The following is an 18,625-nucleotide window of genomic DNA, read 5'->3' as shown; positions in this document are numbered from 1 at the left end:
ATAAAACACAACAGATCGATTAAAAGATCTTTCTTTTCAGAAGCTAAAGAGATTCCTGTCAAAATAACCAACCTGACGAAACGAGACAACGTCAGCTTTTTTAACTCAAACTTCAATAGCTCATCACTCGTCAAAACCCATCTTACTACATCGTTTGACTTCGCCGCTGATAATTTATTTTCTTCAATTGACCACGTTAACACCTTTGAAAAAGGAACATTTAATATCAAAGGTGCCTTTATCTGGTCATCGGCAGAAACCAAAGCGAAGAAGAAAGATGGTTCAATGGAGAGAGTTAGAGATGGAGTGATTGTACAACGAGAAGATAGTACCATTTCAGTTTCCGTGTGGGGAAAACTAATTGGAAAGAATTTTGAATTACAAGATAAACAAACCATTGAAGATAAGATTCTTGAATTATCAGATTGTGTCAAGATCACGTATTCGAAGAGTAAACTTGTTGTAACCAATATTTTGGAAGTGGAAGAGGAGGATGATTTGATATAGAAACTTGGATTTAACACTATGATAGATACTGTACGGAAACTCCTTTGTCATTTACCTTGTTCCATTGTTTTATTTTTTAGTCTTATTGTTATCATTCATTTAGGATAGTACACACTTTTCTATTAAAACAACTATAATTACACGGGTTGTTGCCTAATTAATCCCCACATAACCTCGGGTCTATTGTAAAGAAGCATGTCTGCTTTTACACACCATCTAGAAACAGTATGTGCAGGCATATGCCGTTTATAGATGGTTTCTTCATATTGTATTCATTTTACAGAAATTTTCTGATTTATTTGGAAAACTCATATTCCTACCACAGAGTTTGTATGTAGTTTGTATTTTTTTGAACACGTGTTCTTTTGTTTTATGTTATTTTTCTATTAGGGATAAGATTCATTTTACAGAAACTTTCTCATTATTTGAAAAACTCAAATTTTTACCACAGAGTTTGTATGTAGTTTGTATTTTTTGAACAAAATGTTCTTTTGTTTTATTTTTCTTAAGGGATGGGGATAAAAGAATTATCTCGTGTAACAGTATGTAAACGTAAACCATCAAATAAGTTTTTTCGTCTGTACCTTAATTCAGTCTACTACCTTTAAGGAAATTAGAAATTTCTATTCGCATAATCGTTTATTTTATTTGTAGCGTCATTCTGTTCCTACTTTATCTCGTCAACCTGTTCCGACAAGCTCGTTTCTTGAACCCGTCTTACATTTAAAATCTATTCCATGTAAATTGGAAGTTTGTTTTGCTACCATGTACAAACCACTCTCAAGGAAGATACTCTCGGGTATCTAATAAACGTACATGTACGTTTATTAATTTTAACAAAAAATTTCCTCAATTTCAAGTGCCTACTTTTGTTTCTAATGATAAATATCCATCTTTGACTTTTGAGGTTTGTTCTACTCGTGAAAAGAAAGCAAATTACCCAATATTTACCCCCTAACCTCATTGAAAAGATCCTTCAATTAGGTTTGCATGCCTCCATTTTCGACCCTGTACGTTTATTCGCTACTGTACGTTTATTAGGTACTCGAGTAGTCTAATTACTCTGATATGGTTTCCATATGATAGCAAAAATGAATGCCAATTTAAGTGGAATAAACTTTAGCCTGCAAAACATAAGGGTCATTTCTTTTTAATTAGATTTTTTCATGTCTTCGTCGAAACCTTAATTATAACTAGGCCATCGTTTTTATTTATTTAAATGGAGTGTTATTGTTATTATTTTCAGGAAAAAAGAAAATCTTTTATTTCTTCGTTTAACCAAACGTGTAGTTACTTACTATTTTTTTGTCCCCATGCATTTCTTATAATCTTGCAATTGACATTGTTATGATTATACAATTTATTATAGAATTCTTTAAATATTATATTGCTGCGGTGGCATGTTAGTGTAAGCTATGTACTAGTATATATGAAAGTTTATACTAAATATTGAATCTCCTTTTGAAAATATAAAATTTCCTTTGGTTTTCTTAATGTAAAATTTTTGTCATTCTTTCATTTCAGATATTTGCCCTTTTTGGCTAATATTTCTGACAATAAGTGCTTAAAATAATACATTTTTTTTTTAAAAGCAAGTGTCTACCCCTGCATCAGGCTCGCATTATGCTTAGCATTCTATTGTTCTCAAACAATAGAGCCATTGTTTAGGTACCAAAAACTGAGTCTGCATATGCTTATAAACGTTATGCTTATAAAAGAAAAATCATGTAATGATATAATTATGCACTATCCCAAGGGCTTTTGATGTGTTCAACAACACTCTACTCGGTGGGTGCGACATCGGGTGACGGCTAGTATAATTACTAAAATCCAACTTAAGTCCACCTAACGAAAATTAAAAATTGTCTAGCCAATTTGGTTACTGCATTGTTATTCTCAGTCCGGTTCAGCTTGGATAACTTAGGAATAATCCTGTAAATACTGGCAATTATCTAAATGGAATTTTGAAATTCTTAGGGACTTGCTTGATGTTATCTGAGATAAAGCACTTTAATCTTTTGAAAATATCAATAATTATTTTATCATTTGTAAAGGAAATATTTATCCGCATCTTTGCGGCTCTTGTTTATCATTTAAAAAATTTCTATCCAAACAAACAAATTGTTTGGGAATAGGTTTCTGAAAAGGGTGTATATAAGGTGTTTATAATGTAGGACAAAATTTATATAAATTCATATTAATTATTAATAAATGTTATAGAGCTCTGTTTATCAAATGGCTAAAATAGTGATGCAATGCACTAACGAAACACAATTTGACGACCAGCTAGAAAATTTCATATCTAGGTTACCTGCATTTTATGAAGATGAAGATTTTCTATTTAGTTAAGAAATTTTTGGTGAGGCAAAGAGTTGTCCTAAATAATTCCGAATGGTACTGAATAATTTACTTGGATTCAGAAAAGTTCATAAATAGTCTCCTTTCTTGTAGAATATATTACTTCTATTGGTTTTCACGTAATTTTAGCACTAAAATAGCCCAAAAACAAAAGAAATCTCGAGAATCGACCCAATTTTGAAGCCTAATAACGACGATATGGGGTTGATATAATATAAAAGGTTGCGCGAAGGGTATAGCAAAAATGCCCATTTTTGGATGGGGCACGAAGGATTAATGTCTTTGAAATCAAAATTTGGATTAGGCAAAGCCAATTCAATTTCTGTTTTCAAAGTCGACTCAAAAAGTGTTGGGTTAGTCGATCGGCAGAAAAATAAAATAACAGTTAGATTTTACCTACCAAACATCGTATATGACAGCAAAAGAAAATGCAGAGATGGAATCACTGGATACAACAGAATGAAATTGTTTTAAAAACTACCAATATTTTGGAAACTTGGCGGAAGCTATATCAACTAAATTCATTTCGAAAATCAATTTTTCTAATTTGAGGATTGCCCATGCCTAAAAAAAATTATGAAAATGATCTCACATATGGGGGGGGGGCCGCCAGGCAAATTGACCGACGGGTAAGTGCGGCGGCTAAGTGTGTATTTTTCAAGAAAGCAGAGATGGATGGGGTGGAAATTTTCAGTAACTCTAGGAAAAACCAAGAATTTTGGCTCAAAAATATACTTTTTTTGCTCTTAAAGATGTGGATTTCACACCCGAGAGTAATAATATTTTAATACAAACTTTAGCGATGAAAAAAATTGTTATGACGAAGGAGGGGAAGAAAATAAACCAATGAAAAGAATAAATTCGTGTCGTGTCGTACCTGAATTGTTGCAATAGTGGTGCGAAAACTGTGCGAAAACAATCACATTAGAAAAATATAGCAAAAGATGGCGCGATGGGAAACGAAAGAAAAATTGGATAGGAAACTAGGTGCTGGGGTAAAAAATTCAATAATTTGAAATATTTTGAAATATTAGATTTAGAAAATATAACCAGCCCCCAGAGCCTCCCTCAAGACAGCTAGGTACCCTTAATGAATAGGTAACCCCAAAGAATTGAAAGGCATTAGCCCCCTCTACTAACCTGGCCTAGGTGCCCTTCAGATGGGGGGCTGATACCATGAAGTGAAAGTGCAGCTGATTGGAGATCACCTTCAAAGTGTTTTGCAAAAGTACATCTATCTCTCCCAGAAGTACGAGATCCACAGTTGGTAAGAAATGTTTATTTTAATTCAGTATGTATCAGCTGGAGTAAAATTAGCCTAATAAAGTTCTGAAATTCAGAGCTTGGTGTACCTCAAGTCTCTGGGCTGACGAATGCGCGCAATCATATCAATATTACTGTATACAACCAGTGACACTTGACTTACACACTGGTATTGGTTGATGGGCTCTTTCACAATTTTTATTTTTTGTAAATAAACTTTAACACAAATGGAAACTTCTTACCGAAAGATTAATTTTTCACCGTTCATATCATTTTTAATATGCCATTAAAGGTGTTAACTTAGAGGAACTAGGCGATACGTTGATTTGCAATTTTGACCTTGTTATGAAATTCTGACACTTCCAGTATATACCGGGATTGATTTCGGTGTATATAGCGAGTTGACCTGTAACTAGGTGAACCAGGCAGTGAACACATAAACATCAAAATCAACATAAAAATTCACAGGCTGGATATCCAGGCTAGGGTAAGATTAGATGAGAAAATAATTTCAAATTATAAAATCCAGTATTGCATACCACGTCATTTTCCATACTCCATGCCAAAATCCAGTATTCCACCATGTCAGTCAGGGAAATCTTACAATTGTTGTGGTATACCGCACAAACGTTACTTTTGCAATGTCCTTTAAAATTTGGCTGAATTTTTTAAAGAATTTTTAAGAAGAAAATTTTTTCACTAATTTGCCAAACTCTAATGAGATTAGACCTTGGACACTGTTAATTTAGACCAACAATTAAGCATTGTTAAAATTACTTTCATCAAATTTGATTTATTTAAGATATGACTGGTTACGTTCGTTGCGTTTCAAAAGTACGAAGGAACAAGGAGAATACCAAGGACTTTTTCAATATATATCTCAAATACGACTAAAATCATGAAAAGTATTTGCAGTAATCCTCCCAATCTGAAACAGATTCGTGATGACTTCATAAATGCATTTCACAACAATTTTGCGGTTCGTGTTGGTGACAACGTCGTACTTTAACTTATCATCAACAATCAAGGCACTCACAACAACCTTACCTTTTAGCATTGATGATGCAGATGCATACCAGCTTATTGATATAAAAGAGGAAGGAAACATCAGCTCAGTTGTTGGGAAAATTAAATTCCTTTCTGATCCTGAGATGACATCGTATACATGAAAGGCTGCAGGCAATAAGCCCGAAGAAAATTTCACCAGTTTAATGAGAGAATGCCTTTTGAATGATGGTTGTCGATGTATGAAACTTTCCCTTTAGGGGGATATCGTTTCCTTAGTTAAGAAAAACAAATTGCTGCAATTTATTGATATTAACTCACGTGAGTTTGATAATGAAATTTCATTGTCGACCAAGGTATCTACCATGTTATGTTATTTGTCTGAAAAAATCGAGGTTGAGTTTCCTGAGATTGCAAAAGTTAACGAAGAAGAAAGTGTCGATGAAAGTACAAAGATCTGTTGTCCTCTAATTGTTGGGGTGAAGGCTGAGAAGTTCTCGTGTTGTTTCATTTGTAAGAGCAAACTAAATCCCTTAATTGGGCAAGGTTTATTGGAGTGCTCAAAATGCAAGAAGAAAGTTTCCGAATCAGTGATTATAAAAATGAACGAATGTAACAAATTATCTGTTTACATAGATTTGTATGAACCAAGACGCACAGTCGCTGCACATGATGAAGTGTTAAAAATTTTTAAGTGTGATGACTCTGATATATTGAAATTGGAGCAAGAAGTAGCTTCATTAGATAAAACTTGACATTATTGTGAATGAAAATAATGTTTTGAAAGAATTTTAGAAGCATCTTGAATAACTATTTTTCACCAACTATAACATTTTATTGATGTTGAAAATGTTTTATTATTTATTAAACTCTTTTGTTTTTTTTTGTGTAAAGTTCTCTCCCGGGGGAGGGGGGGGTACTTAGGCAAAATGGGTGCCGGGTATGTGCGAGCCATAAGGGTACCTTTTCTCATTCCTCAAAAGTCTCTCAAAGGGGTACAAATTCAAAAGTTAGTCTCTGAAAGGGTCCCAAAATCACAAAAAACAAAAATTTCTCTCTCAAAGGGTCACGATTTCCAAGAATTTTGACCAAAATTTGGTGAAAATCAAACCAAAATTTAGGAAACAGTCTCTCAAAGGGTCGATTTTCGATTTTCGGCTCGGACATACCCGTCACCTCGCAAACCTAGTACCCCCCGGGAGTTCTCTATAGTTTTATTTAGGATAATATATTGTTATAAAATATTTCATTTACTTTAAGAATTTTCAAGCATCTTCTCTGAAGACATTAAGAATTTAACACCAATTCAAATTGAAAATTCACTCTTCAGTTTACTGTATTTAGTTGTACCCTCCTTTTGAAAACTCGTCCTTTTAGTTGTAAAGTAGTATTATTTTTCTGTAAAGTAAAGTCTAGGCTAATTATTTTTTTAAACCTTTCAGCAGTTTTTTTGTAACTGATTTTTGATATTTTTATAGGACTTTTAGTATTATTTTTCTGAAAGTAAGTTGTAAATATCGTCTCCTATTAAAAAGTAAGTTGTTGTAAATATCGTCTTTATTCTTAAAAAGTAACCTCTCAAGCAAAAGAAGAGAAGCAAAAATTTTGATATACTTAAATTTCTAGCCGACGATGGATAAAATTTAGCATTTTCATTGTTTTCAGAGTGAGAGATCTAGAAAAGTAGGCTGCAGACGCACTTAAAGCAGAACCAAGGCCACCGGAGCCTCGGAAAAGCAAACTTTCGATGAAATTCAACGAAGTCAAATTTCTGAAGATTGCTTGTCAGTGAACGTGTTAGAGTTAGGTAATTCTTTGTAATTTTTTCACCGGTTTCCATCGAGACGGGATCTGTGACCGGGTCACTGATACAGGGGTGTATCATACGTTTTCTCTTATCATTTTGTCGACAAATCTTAGAGTTAACCAGAGCGTTATTGATAATCTTCTCCCTCTCTCAAGTATCTAAGATTGTTCAGTACCACCTGAAATAACGGGAAAACAAAAATATACGATGATCAGGTTAATTTCTCTACTCTTTTTATCGGCTCAGCTATATCACACCCAGTATAGCTACGAAACTGGAAAAAGTTAGCTTTTCATGGGGCATTAGTAGAAGTCCAGTGGATACTTGAGACAGGGGTATTCTATGGACGCTAAACGTCAAAACAACGTTCTTTTATAACGTCCGTAAAACAACGGGATATGTACACTGGTTTTTTCGGGCTAATTTTCTATTAACCTAACCTAGCCTGTGAATGTGAAACAGAGGTGTGGGTATGCTAGATTCTTCTAGGATTAAAAGAAATACGCACCTGCTGGGTATGATATATTTCTGCTTTTAAATTCAATGCTATCTATCGTAACCGCGGAATATAACGACCATATAACTAACGACCATATGTTTGTTGATTCTATCGGTCAATGCTTCGATGAAAATTTGATATTTTCGTAAGTTGTCCAGTTTCTCTCATGCTCTTCTTTTTTAATCATTCATTTACTTCTCCCTTTTCATTTTCTCTGGAACGAAACGCAAGCGTTAGATAAAAAAAACAAACTTGGATTTAGCTAATGTAGTCAGACCTTTCAGAGACGTTTCATTTTCTTACATTGCACTTTCTATCGTGCATTCAACCAACACTTTTCATAGCGCACACTAATCAAAATTTTATTATCAATGATACTAAACGTACTACCCAAATATATATCCCTTAGGTATTACATTTTTATGACGCTCCATCTAATGAATAATTACTTTGTGAGAATTGTATGAATTCAAATTATAACTTCGGCAAAACGTAATTTTTGAAAAATGGTATTACTCCACCACAAAATATAGAGAGTGTTAGAGTGTTTTGTTTTTATGTTCCGAATGGCACCCCGTCAAGTTCTATCCACTTCTCCCCGAAACAAGTGACTCGATTTTCTTGTATTCGATTGAAGATTGTTCCTCGTAGAAGAAACTTTTGAAAATGAAATTTTCTAAACTCGCGAATTAGACCCCACTCGTCAAGTTTTGCGGTATAATTAGGTGGTAGGTCTCATCGGGAAGAGGCAATTTGCCCAAAACCTTCCAATTCTATCCGATTCACCCCGTCCTACGGTATCTAAATCAATTAAAAAATCATCCTCTTCCATGATTATGAAAAATTGTCATATGTCAGAAGCAATAAATACATACAGTATCAAAATTTTATGAAACACAATGTGGCTTTTTTTTCAAAGAGTTTCCCTTTTATCGGATCTTGTCTTATTTTGTTGTTCGGCTTGTTCTTTTACTTTTCTTTTCTTGTCTTTTGTTTGAATTTACAAATTGTACTCAAATTTTTGTGTATAAAGTAATGCTATTTGACTGATAGACTGTGCTAGAGAACTTTTAAACCCAGAACTGCAGAATGGCTGCCAACAATCGAAAAAAGGTGGCTTTCTTCGCTAATATTACCTGCGTTTCATCTACAATTATTAAACGTTAGAAAGTCCGGACACAAAACCAAACATCAAACGTCCACCGCGCATGCCAAAACAGACAAGCAATTGAAAATGTAATATAACTGGGCGTATGCATCAAAACATTACGGAATCTCATATCAACCGCCGGAACAAAATTACTGACAACAAACAACGAAGCGCAAAAATTCGAGATTCCTGTCCAATATCCTTGCGTGAAACTATGCTGCCTCCTCGCTCACCCTGAGGCTCGCTCCGGTGGCAAAAATGCACATATAAAATAAAATTTCAATAGTCGAGTAACTAAACTAGAAAAACTCAAATTAATTGGATTTATATTATGTCAAAATTGCGAGAGGTTGCCGGGCTCGGCAGAGTATGTTCAAAGTTCAAAGAATTTTCTCGGAGTAGAGGAATACTTTTACGTGAGAAGGTTGTGATGCAATAGGTGAAGAAAATCCTACCCGCCTGACTTTCTTAATGATAACATATATATGGAAAACGGCAATATGCTTTTTAATTTAGGGAAAGCGTGACCAGAACCGTGGAGAAGTTCGGTTTTACAACAGCGCAAGTCAAATTAAAAACCACAATGGCGACAACAGTCACAGTTTCTTGCAAAAAAGGTAAAATTAGTTGGCATGAAATTAAGCAGTTCTTCTTCTAAATTGTTTTCAAGAGAAAAAATTTTCAACTCCCAAGGATTTTCAACTTGCTTTAATGCAAAGAAAGAAGTATCTAATGTCTCTAGAAAATTATATAATATACATTATATATAATTTAGGTTCATCTCTGTGGTCGGAGTCGAGTACTTAATCTTCCCAGGATCTTCGGGATCTTCACAGCTATCTTCGGAATCCTCGCAACAATCTTCAACGGAACCATCCAGCGAGTCGTCATGGAAGACAGGTAAAACGAATGAAGTTTTTGTATCAGAGAAAGTAGATGGCTGGAACCGAAGTCTTTTCTCAGCAAATGATGCGCTTGCAACAGGTAGGCTCCGAATATCGCTCTTGACATGGTTTTAAATTTTCTTCTCCAGGCTGTGACATGACTGAAATGGAAAGGGCAAAAGCTGTCATTTACGTTCTCGATCGGTATACCGTATCTGTGAAAGCATAACACGAGCTATCGCAAATTGTTTTTGGGCTCCCAAGAACGCGTTTGGTGGAGAAGACACAAAAACGTATTTCAGGGAGCTTCGACATTTAGCCGACTCCTGGAGAAACGATTGGTGCTCAGATGAGATTGATGGGTCAATTAGAAACCGACCTAAGGGTGAAAAAAGCTGAAAAAAAATAATGGTCAGTCTCATTATATGGATCTTCTGTTATTCTGAGAAAAGAAAATCTGCTTCGATATTTAAGAAAAGAATATTTCTTTTTTTATAAGAAAACAACTTGCCTTCTTTCCCTCAGATAAGATATCCCTTAATTTTTCTAAGGAAACTTGTTTTTGAGAAAAGAAAGTCACACACGTTTTCCGAGAAAAGTTTTAAAAAATTTCTCCTTTATTATCTGAGAAAATGTAAAGCCTTCTTTTCTTCACTTCGGCTTGACCCTGTGAGACAAAAATGGTTAATTTACTTGCTAAAGCCAATACTTTTTTTCAACCACAGCTTTAAGTCAGTGGTGATGGCACTTAACTCACTCGAAAATCGAACCTTGTCGTGTTGTCCTACTCAATCATTGAGGAATCTGGCTCATTTTACAAGAGTTCTGGTGAGTAAACCAATCCTCTGATTCAAAGAGATAATAAGAATTGGCCTGAAAACTTGTAAATATTGTGGCTGTACGCAATTGTACATTTGTGCATTAGCTGAATGCACAAATGTACAATCTGAAGATAAGATTACATTTCCATCGGCATCGCGCAGAATTGACGTTACAGTTTTTGACATCAAACAAATCCGGGGGTTTTGACGTAGATTTTTGACGTCAAAAAATTAGAAGTTGCAAATTTCTTAATTTTTTCTTTCCCTTGTTTATTACACTACTTCCTGTGTATAATGTTTTCAGACATAAATTTGATATTTTTGAATCACTGAATCTGTCCTCTTTTAAGAAATACCAAACTTGCTTAGGTTTGTAAGTTTGTAAAAACGTTTGAAGCGATAATGTAAAGGTTACTTTTTTTATATGTTTTTGAAAATTTGACAAACTTAAAGAGAGCAGGGACGATACAAGTTGAGTAGCTTTCAATTTCCCACCCCTCAAGAGAGAAAGTTTAGCCCTTTCTCTTTTCAACGGTGTATAAATATATGTATCGATTAAGACAATTTCCATCGACTTTTTTGTCCTAAAGATAGGCACTGTCACTCTGACGAAAAAAAATAAAGGCTGATGAATTCTGACGTTAATGACAAAAATGATGACAGAGACTTAAGTATATTTGGACAATTTTCCCACCCATCGCAAGTGAAAGAGGATAAAAAATGCTAAAAAATGATATATAAAAAAGTACAGGTTGTAATCCAATTTCCATCGATTTTTTTGCCTTGAAGTTATATCTTTTTTCAAATGCTGTAACGTCAATTTTAACTTCACGTTTCAATATAGATGCGCAATTTCGAAAAAGAAATCCCTTTATTTTACAAATCACCGACACATATCTACTCATTCTCTTTAGCATTTTTTACCTCCAAAATAAATAAAACTTACTGGTTATCCTTGGGAGTTTTTTATGTCCAAACATGAATCACCATTAATAAAAACAAAGTTTAGATAAATAAAGGCTCTCATCGAAAACTGAATTTCGAAAGGAGGAAAGTCTGTAGTGAAAACTGAAGCAAACAAAGCATTCGATCTCCATACATACATACCTCTTACAACCATATCTCAATGCAATAAATTTTATAACTTTCTGTTTTCAAAGTCTTTTCAAAATATGAATAAGATCACAATATTTTACTTTAGGTTTATTTTTTAGAAAATGTTTTCTTCTCAAAACCAAACTCACAAATGAATTCAATGTTTTGATTGCAACATTTTCGAATCTTTCGAATGCGTGACGCAATTTGATTGGCCGAAAATAGAACTCGCGCAAAAAACAATGCAACGACTTCATTTTTTATATGACAAAAATTGCAACATCAATTCTGCGCGATGTATGTAGGAAACAATGCTATTGGAGTTGGAATGGCCAGTGAGTCATATGAGTGTGTGAAAGAATGCTTCAAAGACATTATATCAGAAGTCGACGAACTCGCTAAAAATCCCAAAAGTTTGGTTGGTGGCAAAGAGTTAGATGTTGAATTATTAATTGGTGAAGACTACAATGTATTTGGAATTATCAAGGCTCTCTCTTTTTTACTTATTTTGAAAATCAACAAATGCCTAAGAAAAACCTTCATCATCAAAAAAAGGCTCTAGAAATTTTTGAACAACACGACTCATGCCATCAATGCATTTATCTCTCAAGGTAAAACTTCCTTCCCTTCTAGTATGCTTTCGACAAAATTGTGGTAGAAACGTGTCAAAGGTGTGGCAACTTTGTCTAGTAGAAAGTATACTTCTTTTCTCATTGTTATTTTAGTTTCTTCGGCTGGTTCCGTGGATTTTAAGTTTTAGTTTATTTTATATTTGCGCGCGTTTTATACTTTCACTAAACACATCTTTTTACATCTTTTTATCTGTGGTGGTGTCTAATTAACACTGCTTAGCCTAACTACACAACCATATTTCCATCATATAGGAGGATATTTTCGTAAAAGGCCGAAATCCTGTGTAGGTCGGAAACTGAGGAGCAGATAATGTGTTTTCTTGAAATATTTTTTGACTCATATTGAGTTACTTCTTTCCATCTTAACTCATATTGAGTCGCTCTCTTCCTTGTAGTCACTTCAGATCACTAGTTTTGCATTGATGGATTTCTATGTCATCATATTTTCCTTTTCAATTCCAACCTAATTGATTTTCTGTGAATGTTCATTCTAGATTTTTGTTGTGTTTATATTGTCTTTTTGTTTTGTGAGTTTTGTCTTTATTGTTTCCATTTTGAGTAGTTGAAGGTTTTACATAATACACAATATACTTCTAGACTATTATTGTTTTAATTACCTTTTCTGAAGTTTCTCCTGATGATTCTTGGGATGAGGCAAACAACGTCGGACAACGCGTGCATATATTGCGACATTACAAGGGAACAGAGGTGAGCATGACAACCTAAAATTGATATGATGAAAAAAACAATCGCCATAAATTATTAATTTGAGGTTTTTGAAAAACATGAAAATTGCAAAAATTCCAAAGACACCGCCAAACAATTGAATATAGGGAAATAAAGCTTACATTGATTGAAGTTATAAATTTTGCCAACCTTTCTCTTAGACAAGATCCAACATTTTCTGGAAAAAAGCGAACCATGAGTGCAAATTGGTCTAAGCAACGTGGATGCAAGGAAGAACCGATTTTAAAGATGTGCCAAGCATTATTGTGTGTACGAGCTCCATCTTCTGCTTCTTGGGACCGATAGATTTGGATCGAGGACGATCTGGACGAGGTATTTGCCACTCATAGCTTGTTTGAACTAAAGTCTGTTCCAAAAATAATTGGCAGTCCGCACATTTTCATTCATTGCACTCGAAGGATTCAAGATAATAGTTAAAGATAATTTTGAGCGGGTTGTTTTAAGGCTTTTAAATCTTACAAAATTTCCACTAAAATTGCATTTAACGGAACTAATTTTAGTGGTTGATACTCATATATTTACTTAAGTTTTCCTTAAATTTGTTGTGACCGAAATTATGCCATAATGCAACATATTTTCTTACCATTCCAGGCTTTTGAAGAGCTTTACACAACAATGAATAAGCCAGAACTGACAGACGCTGAGATCGACGACTTTGAATTGAAGGTAGGCTTTTTCCATTCATTACCACTGAATATTTGTGTTGAATGTGTGTTTACAATGAAAATTCTGTGACTGCAAATCTAAAAGAGATTTATTTTTTATAGGTTATAGTATGGGTTTACAAATTAAAGAAAATGAATGGTCGTGGTTACGATTGGTCGTTCCCGGCAACCCCATACATCCACATAATGGTGATGCATGTACCAGAAGTATTAAGAAAGTACAATTCAACGGCATTCTAGTTTCCAGGTCTCTAGAGAGCTAGGTGAGATATAGCGGGCGTGGGCGGCACAGTGAATCATTCCATAGCAAGCTGTCGTGGTAAGCGCACACGTGTACAACAAACCTTCTTGAACAGAAGGATTTCATTTTAAAAGAGTATATTTTACAATTTCTGATAAAAGAATTGTAAAACATATTCTAAATTCTTGAAGTACAATTTCTTTCCTTTTTCTTTTAGAAGTGAATCTAAATCTAGGAATTCTCCTCTCTGAGAAAAATGGCTGATATACAAGATATTTTAAAAGGACTTGAGACATCATCTCCAAGAAGAAAACGAAGTTATACTAGTTCTGACTCATCATCATCATCATCTGACTCCGACATCAGCAGCAGTGGTTCATCGAGTTCATCTTCATCTGATAGTTCCTCAAGCGACCATTCAAAACAAAGAAAAAAGAGGAGGAGAAGAGAAGAACATTTGAGTGACAGTGATGCTTTATCTATTCATGCAGGGGAAACCCCTGATAAAAATGGTAGCCAAAGTAGCTACAAAAATGACAGCCAAAGTGCTGCTGAAAAGAAAAACAACGAAAGTGTTGGTAAAGAAGAAACTTCTCTTGACTTATACTCTAATCTCAACCTTGTGAGCACAGAAGAGAAAAAGGGCGAAAAAATCGATGATGGTTGGGCTAAAATAATAGATAAACGATGGAGTAACTCCAAAACTGTTGACAAACTTAAACCACTCATGGAGAAATATGTAGTCCCAAAAAATTGTCAGCAACTAACCATTTTGGATATGAATGAGGACATTAACAAACTGCTTTCGTCTTTCCAAAAGAAGAATGACAGGAGATATAAAGGCATACAAAAAGCACTCAGGACTGCAGTTTGTGGAGCATTAACTTTAGTAGATGCTGCTGTGTCAACGACAACCTCACCTGAAAAATTGACCCAACAACAGATTTACCAAGTGGGGATTGACATTGTGGCCTTACTTGGCCGTGTAAACACTGACATTTCTGACATCAGCAAAAAACATGCCGTTTCTGTGTTGAAACCAGAATTCAAATGCTTGACGACACAAACTAAATCCTCAAATTCAAAACTATTCGGTGAAAATGTATCGAAAGTCTTAAAAAGTATTGATATTACCAACAAAGTTGGTGGAAAAATAAAGAAGTACAACAACCGATCGTCTTACCAAAAGAAAGAATCCTATGACAGACAAGACAAATCTTACAATAAATCGCAGTCTTTTTTAGGACACGGCCGAAATTCCTGGCAACAAGGTCGGAATAATTATCACAATCATCGTCATTCAAGCAACAACAACAACAACAGAAATCAAAAGAGAAAAAACTAAAAGTGAGTTCTTTGAAAAACATCAAAGAACAAATTGAAGCATTGAATGATTACTTAACAGCCAAAGTTGAAAACTTTAGTGTTGGACAACTCTCCAATCATTTAGAAGAATGGGAGAATTATACAAGTGATCCAGAAATTCTTCAAATTGTTCTTGGTGACACTATTAAATTTAACCATGATTTCTATTATCATTATTTCAATTTCACTTTTGTGGAAGAAGCCTTTGTGTCAACAGAAATTCAAAAACTTATTTCAAAAGGGGTAATAGTTCAATGTGAACCAGAAGAAAAAGAATTTGTCTCCCCAATTTTCACAGTACCAAAAACTGATGGTTGAAGAAGATTTATTTTGAATCTAAAAAATCTTAATAAAAATGTTGAGTTTAAACACTTAAAAATGGATACTATTTAAACCGTATTAGAAAATATCACTCCTAAATATTACATGGCATCCATGGATCTCAAAGATGCATATTACAGTGTTAGAATTGATGAAAAATATCAAAGATTTTTAAAATTTTCTTTTGATGGAAGACTCTATAAATTTACCTGTTACCCGAATGGCCTCGGACCATGTCCAAGGAAGTTTACAAAACTGAACAAACCTTTGCTGTGCTATTTACAACAAAAAGGCCATTTTGTTGTTGAATTTATTGACGATTTCTTCCTTCAAGGTCAAACATACAATGAATGTGAAAAAGGAGTCATAAAATCAATAAAACTCTTCGATGGAGTAGGTTATGTATCCATCCAATAAAATCCCATTTAATACCATCAAATGAGATTACATATCTAGGTTTTGTGATTAATTCCATTGACATGACTGTTGAAATAACACAGGAGAAAAAAGATGACATTTTGAGTTTTGCAGTTACCTTAATAGAATCCTTTCAAATATCTATCAGACAATTAGCTGGATTTATTGGTAAAATCGTTGCAACCTTTCCTGGCTCAACATATGGGCCATTACACTATAGATGTCTTGAAAGCTATAAAACTGCTTGTCTTCGAGAAAACAAAGGCAATTTTGATGCTAAAATTAGGCTCACTCATGAGTGTAAAATAGAATGCTCCTGGTGGAGATATAAGGTCGTGGACATGAAGAAATCTATTGATCTACCCCCTTTTGATCATGAAATATATACTGATGCTTCAAAAACAGGGTGGGGTGCTGTATTTTCCAATAAAAAAGTTATCTGGTCATTGGGATTTTGTTGAAGATGTACACATTAATGTGTTAGAAATGCAGGCAATACTCAATACAATCACTAAGTTTACAAAATACATAAACAATTCACACATTAAAGTGTACTGTGATAATGTTACTGCTGTTTCAACTATCAATAAAATGGGAACCAGTCACAGCACTAATTGTAATAAATTAGGACAACTTATTTGGGAATACTGTATTGAAAATTGTATATGGATTACCAGTACATTCATTCCTGGAAAGGAGAATATTGAAGCTGATGCCCTGTCTAGAAAGTTGTATAAAAATGCTGAAGCAATGCTTAATAGGGAGCTTTTCAATGAAGGCATTAAACAGTTAAATTTCATGCCTGACTTGGACTGTTTTGCAAGCCCCTCAAATGCCCAAATTGATAGATTTGTATGTAGATTCCCAAAGAAGAACTCCTTTGCCACCGATGCTTTTACTGTCGACTGGTCAAAATATAAGTGTTATTTATTTCCACCTTTTAGCCTAATCGGAAGAGTGCTACAAAAGATCAGAAGGGACAAGCCAAAAAGAGTCTTAATGGTTGTTCCTCGTTGGCCAACTCAAGCTTGGTATCCTATGTTAGAACGTCTTATGATTCAACCGCCGTTCAACATAAAGCCCCAAAAAGCCAATATGTTTGTGGGAAAAGGTGTTCATGCGATGGCTCACAAAATTCCTTTGATGATGTGTCTATTGTCAGGGCTGCATACATAGGTATGAAAATTTCACCCGAAGTGGTGGATGTAATCATGACAAGTTGGAGGAAAAACACATTGGCCAAATATGTCAATCCAAACTTAGATGATGCAATGTCGTTTTTAGTCCAACTGTCACGATCAGGTTATTCTTACTCTCAGCTCTGTACAGCTAGATCAGCCCTCTCTTCTATTCTCTGGGTTGATAAAGGCATTCCATTTGGAGAATACCCTGTTATTAAAAGACTTATGAAAGGATTTTTTGAATGTAAACCAACATTTCCTCGTTTCTATTCAACATGGGATGTTAAAATAGTATTTGACTACATCAGAAAATTACCTCATCAAGACGATCTTCCCTTGAAGATATTATGTAAAAAGCTTGTGGTTCTAATGGCCCTACTCGCAGGTGGTCAAAGAATGCAGACTATTCATAAAATCGACTTAAGAGACATAACAGTTGAACCAAATAAAATTATTATCCCCATTATGGATAAAATCAAGCAAACTAAACCTGGAAAACACCTTAAACCACTTGAGTTTTTGCAGTATCCTAATGAACCAAAGCTTTGTGTGCCATCAAATCTGAAAGCCTACCTATCTAAAACTATAAATAATAGAACCTCTTACCCTTTGTTTATCAGTTACATAAAACCATTCAAGCCTGTTTCAAAAGATACAGTTGCAAGATGGTGCAAGGATTTTTTACAGTTATCGGGTGTTGATATCAAGAGATATACTTCTCATTCTTGCAGGTCTGCTGCGTCGTCGAATTTGAAAACAAAAATTGATGTAAAGAAGATACTAGACTCAGCAGGTTGGTCATGTGAATCGACCTTTGCAAGGTTTTACGACAAACAAATCGAAACATCCATTGGTACTGCTATGATTGATACATGAACATTATTAAATGGATATGTTGATAAATGAACATTTTGAATGACTTTAAACATTTGCGTTATGAATTATATTATATTTTCCAGTCACTTTGTGGAATAGTAACCTTACATCCCATAATAAGCGAATACATTTGAGCTAAAAACCAAATATTAGTTTATGAAAAAGTCAATTCTTGTCGAAATTGTGTTATTCTCTGTAAAATTCTTTAAAATATAAATATACATGCAAGGATAAATAAATCCTTTGTTCAGTGTCTCTCATATTTAATAAGTCAAATGTTATTCCGAGGCTACGAAGTCTCACCTAGCTCTCTAGAGACCTGGAAACTAGAATGCCGTTGAATTTACGAATTCAACGAGACTTACCTGTAAGTTGAAGTTGAATGAGAATTCTACAAATTCTAGTTTCCAGGTAAATAGGGAGTTAGGTGCCCACCCACCACATTACCCCAGCACCCTATTTCCGGAAAAACATGAGACTGTACTACTTCGAAAAATGATTCACTGTGCCGCCCACGCTCGCTATATCTCACCTAACTCCCTATTTACCTGGAAACTAGAATTTGTAGAATTCTCATTCAACTTCAACTTACAGGTAAGTCTCGTTGAATTCGTAAAAACTTTGAGAATATTTTCTGGCCAAGGTAAGAAAAATTCTAGCATTGCCACAACTGTAAGCTATCCAGACTTACATGCAACCTAGCTTATCATACAGGCTTAGAAATATTTCAAACTGCACTTGTTTTATATTTGTAGGAGTGGAGAAGAAGAATGATGAATTCAGAAAGTTTT

The 18,625-nt window shown here is 34.4% G+C and overlaps 1 long non-coding RNA gene across 1 annotated transcript; it reads left to right on the top strand.

The window, feature by feature from the left end:
• The first annotated feature begins 16,825 nt into the window (after nucleotides 1–16,825).
• Nucleotides 16,826–18,073, top strand: LOC136809944 (uncharacterized). Its single transcript, XR_010847038.1, has 2 exons — nucleotides 16,826–16,953; nucleotides 17,690–18,073. It is a non-coding gene; the product is annotated as an uncharacterized lncRNA (long non-coding RNA).
• The last annotated feature ends 552 nt before the right edge of the window (nucleotides 18,074–18,625 follow it).

Source organism: Clytia hemisphaerica, unplaced genomic scaffold, assembly GCF_902728285.1.
Source record: "Clytia hemisphaerica strain Z4C2 unplaced genomic scaffold, Clytia hemisphaerica genome assembly, whole genome shotgun sequence".
Lineage (NCBI taxonomy): Eukaryota > Metazoa > Cnidaria > Hydrozoa > Leptothecata > Clytiidae > Clytia > Clytia hemisphaerica.
This window is presented reverse-complemented; position numbering and strand designations above follow the sequence as displayed.